This window comes from Pteropus vampyrus, unplaced genomic scaffold (assembly GCF_000151845.1).
Source record: "Pteropus vampyrus isolate Shadow unplaced genomic scaffold, Pvam_2.0 Scaffold10, whole genome shotgun sequence".
NCBI lineage: Eukaryota > Metazoa > Chordata > Mammalia > Chiroptera > Pteropodidae > Pteropus > Pteropus vampyrus.
Window position 1 is genome coordinate 14451853 of NW_011888791.1, and position 4932 is coordinate 14456784.

The window sequence follows — 4932 nt, forward strand, 5'->3', positions numbered from 1 at the left end:
ATTTTTGGCAGCCAACTCTGGTCACGGCACCTTCCAAACAAATTTTCCACACGTGATACTGAACAGGGGCTTGAATGAAGGAGGCTGTTCTATTGTACGTACACTCGATCTCTTGAAACAACCAGTTGAGCACATGGGCTCAAGCCCTGGGTCTAAGATGCAGCTTCTGCTGATAGACAAAGAAACAATAATAAAATGTTAGCACCTCAAATGCTACGTGGTAGTTCAAGATATGATGCTATTGTCCGGGCTTTACTCTGAGGAAATCATCTACCAAAATGTATCTAATGTAGAAGGGTCCTCACCAGAACCATCACTTCCTAGCAGATCAGAATAGTTCTCCAATTTGACTACTGCGTGCCTAGGAACAGACCAGAATACTTACAGCAGGAGAGATTTTTCAAACTAGACACAGCCCTCATCACATCAATTCATCATCTTCCTCCGCCTAATTCATACGAGATCTCAACTAGCACAGGAAATGGTCCTTTCTCTCTCAGCACAAGACCTCATCTCCTATGAGGTCTCTCTCAAGCCTAGTCACACACACACACACACACACACAATCACAGACTGACCACATCCACATACATGTTTCTCTCCCTACACTTCTCTCCCCAAAAGCCATGCTTTTATTCCACCCCTTGTCTCCTTCAAGAGCTCGTCGATCATGTCCTTTAACCTCAGGCTCTTATATTTCACTGACTCCTTCCCCACGGCCCACAAATATATTCAGATTCATAACTCCAAACTATAATTTCTAGCTACCAGTTTCCTTCCCTTTACTACCAAACTTCTTGAAAGAGGACCCTACTACCCTTAAATCTGCTCATACCTCCCTTTATTAATATTTCTTTGTTCCAATTATTCAAGTTGAATTCTATTTTATGTAAAGGCTCTGATCATATGCTTTCTAAATCTAAGTTTTCTTGTCCTTAAATCCAGGATGACAATACCGCATTGCTTACAATCAAGGGTAAGCCATTGCAATAAAGACACCTCAAATTGTGGTGGCTTACTATAGATGCTTATTCCTCTCTCTCACATAACAGTCCCGAAATGAGAGGACTAGTTATCAGGAAAGCCATGCTCCATTTGATCACTCAGAAAACCAAGATTTTTCTGTAGTTGGTTCATTAGATTTTAATGTATGTGTGAACTGGCTGGGGCTCTTGCTAAATATGCAAATTATGGTTTAGGGATCTTGGGTTGGGCCTGAGTTTTCTGCATTTCTAACAAGCTCCCAGATGATGCCAGGATGCCAGGCTGCGGACCACATTTTGAATAAGAAGACTGTGGGGCATTGTCCATGCCCGTTTGATGAAAGCTGGGTCACAGGCACCTCTGTATTCCAGCTCTCAGGAAGGGACAGAGGACGTGTGGAAGAGCATATGCCCAGTGTCTTAAGATCCAGACTCAGAAGTGGCCCCATCTGCTCACATTCCACTGGAAAGCACTAATTATATGGCCATACCTGGATGCAAACAAGAATGGAAACCTTGGCATCGTTTTTATTAATTATGGTATTTTCTAAAGGAAGACTGAGAGCAGAGAACAGATACATTTAAGTATGGAGTTCTCTCCAAAACCAAGACAATTATTGGAATGTAGGTCGATATTCCACCTACACTGGAGTTAGGTGGCATAGGACGGTGATGTTTCATTTCAACTGGACCTAAAAGCAGTTGCTTGAAAAGTATAATTGTGAGGGTGCTGTCTCGAATCACTGTAGTATGACCCTAGGAAGGCACGTGTGTCTCTAACAGAAATACAGAGTGACAATATAGGGCACTTGAGATTCAGAAATAGCTGTAGGAGTGACTTGCCCTTGCTGGGTCTGTTTTGGCTCTAGTGGAGAGCCATATTTTCCTGTATAATTCGGAGTACTGTGTAATATGCAGGACCCCAGCAAGACTTGGCCCCATGTTGCCTGAGCTGACTGTAACCAGAATCTGACATATACATAAGTTTTATCTGTACTAAAGCGCAGGCTCTGGAACAAGACCTTCTGAATTTAAATCCCAGTTTTGCTACTTGCTGTGTGACCTTGGGCAAATTACTTAATCTCTCTGTCTGTGTCTCAGTTTCTTCATTTGTCAAATGAGGATAAATATAGCCCTTACCTCATGGAGTATTTTGACGATTAAGTGAGGTGATACATTTAAAGGGTTTGTACAGTGCTTGTTACATAGTCTTTCTTTAAATGTTGTGGTTATATATATATATAACCTCCACAACTTATTTTCTTAAAATGCTGACCCCACCAGACCCAACCCAAAGTTTATTTCTCACTATCCTGGTTTTTTATTCCTCTCTCAAGCCCTACTTCATAACTGAATAAATAATTCTTGTTGAACCTCATCCATACTGGCATACAAGAACAAGGCAGCTCAGGTACTATGGATGATCCTGGCAACTTCACACACCCTGGTATGATGGATGTGAAAGAAACACATCTCAAAGTATACTTGAGCAAAAGGGCATAAGGGCAACTTCTCGTTAACTGCTCTTATACTGAACCCCAAAAGAGTAGACAGAAAGCTGTCTAATCATCCTTGAAAACATTAAGGGCTCAGAACCATGCATAAGAGTTCATAATGAGGTTAAGTCACATTACTGTCTCCCTGCTTCTGTACTTGCCCTCACTGAAAATCTTTCATGAAATTGGGTTAAAATAACAAGGATCGTCTTCTTCTTCTTCTTCTTCTTCTTCTTCTTCTTCTTCTTCTTCTTCTTCTTCTTCTTCTTCTTCTTCTTTTTTTACGCCTACAGCACCTGGTCTTCCTAGGTGGTCTCCCATCCAAGTACTAACCAGGCCCGACTTTGCTTAGCTTCTGAGATCAGATGGGATCAGGCATGTTCTGCGTGGCATGGCCATAGACAACAAGAGTATTCTTGAAGAGAAAAAAAAAAAAGAATCATCAAAGTATTCAAATAAACATATAAGGTAGAGCTTGATAGGACCTAGTCCTATTCTCTTTACTAGCTAAAGAGAACAACAAGAAAGTATAACAGGCTCATGTTCTGGGGGCAACGGAGAGTATAGGGCTAATTGTTCTAATTGTTGATCAAAGTATTCTAGTTTTTGTTTCTTTTTTTTTTTTTAGCATCTTTTGACAAAATCATTTCTTTATTCCTCTGCAGCTATTTTCTTAAATCGATGTCATTCTCATAAGTACACCATCACCCCAAACACATGCCTATGTTGATCAACTGGAAATGCCTCAAAGAGAGCTCTACACGGCAGAGTTAGGGCAAGTGTAGGGTCACCTGAGCAACTGTCTTCCTTAGGAATGGGGGCCCTCACAGAAGATTTGGATTGGATCTTTCTATCTAGTCACTTCATTTTACAGATTAATTCCTTAACTTAAACAACAAATATTTCTAAATTTCTATGCAGCGGGCACTGGAGAGGTAAGAAACTAAATCTAGAGAATCTAAAGCTACACATTTGGTTTCAAATGTGCCAGGGTGCCAATTCTTCTGACCCCTGGCCGAGACATTCCCCATCACACTCTGCTTCTTCTAGGGTCCCCCTTACTCTGAGAACATGAGTTAATATCTGCCACAGCTCTTATCTCTAGACAGGCAAATTCCTAATCAAAAAGAACACCACTTGCAAAGTTACAAAGAAGGGCCTCTTTCCTCAGGGCCCCATTAGGCACCTAACAGGTTAATAGGAGCAAAATCAGATTTTTTGAGCACTGCCTATGTGCCAGGGCCTGTTCTAAGTGCTTCACCTACACTGTCCCATTTAATCCTCACAACCACTCTCTCGGATAGGTTTTCTTGTTATCCTCATGTTACAGATGAGAAAACAGAAGTTTAGAGAGGAAAAAAAAAAAAAAAGTCCAGAATCTCATAGGTCGTAAGCAGTAGCCTTAAATTCACCTCTTCCCAGCAACAAAGTCCAGAATCTCATAGGTAGTAAGCAGTAGCCTTAAACTCACCTCTTCCCAGCAACAAAGCCAGAACTGCAAAACAGTTTTCCACAGCTCTGCTGCTTAGTAATGTAATAAAAAAACAACTGATCGTGCTGCTGTTGATGATCATTATTTTTCTGATAATGATACAAGAACGTTGGCAGGTACAAGTCACATAGGATTATTAAATACTCTGTAACTATGATACTGGCAGATGGGGATGATTTATCCTTATGCTTTGTGGACCTCAGCTCTGTCCACTATATCATTTCGGGGAGTTTTGCAAAATAGAAAACAAAAGTGACAGTATTTTAAAGTAAACATGATCCATCAGTTATACAGTGCCTATGTCTCTATGTAAATGTTGAGAGATTTCCACTAATTCTTGGAGCCACCTTATACATGAGTGTCTCTGTAAAGTGGAGAAACCACGTTTGAAGCATATTGGGCATGGCAGAATAATAGAGAACTCTACCACAAGGGGGTTTCCCATGTATCTCTAATGTTCCACTAATTAAGTCTTAGAAGCATGTAAGCCTGGCTTCATTGTGTGTACCCACAGGGCAGTCTTGAAGGAAAAAAAAAAATCTATTTCCATGAGTCATGCACCAACAACAGTGAGTAAAGGGATTTGAATTGTTAGGATCTCTAATCATATGAAATATAGTTTCTCTCTGTGAAAAAGATTAGTTCTTCAGATATGCAGCTTTTGGAAGCCAAATTTAGTGAAATAGATTTTTTTTCCCTTTGTAGTGTATCAAATAACTTATCACATATATTATCTGTCTAGATATGACTTTTTAAATCAGAGAGCCCCAGAAGCTAAGGGTGCAAACTTCTTGCCAATATGCTAGAGGAAATTAGGACAGGAGACTGTTTTGTTTCCTGTAATAAAAAAGGAAACATATTTAAAACATTCATGAAACCCCATGTGGTACTACATTTTCGCCTTCCCAAATCTAGATCTACCCTCAAACAAATCTCATTACCAAATAAACTCAAAGACATT

At 40.2% G+C, this 4932-nt stretch overlaps 1 pseudogene; it reads right to left on the reverse strand.

Annotated features, from left to right (window-relative positions):
* Positions 1 to 2763: 2763 nt before the first annotated feature.
* On the reverse strand, positions 2764 to 2882 carry LOC111730977 (annotated as a pseudogene).
* Positions 2883 to 4932: the final 2050 nt, after the last annotated feature.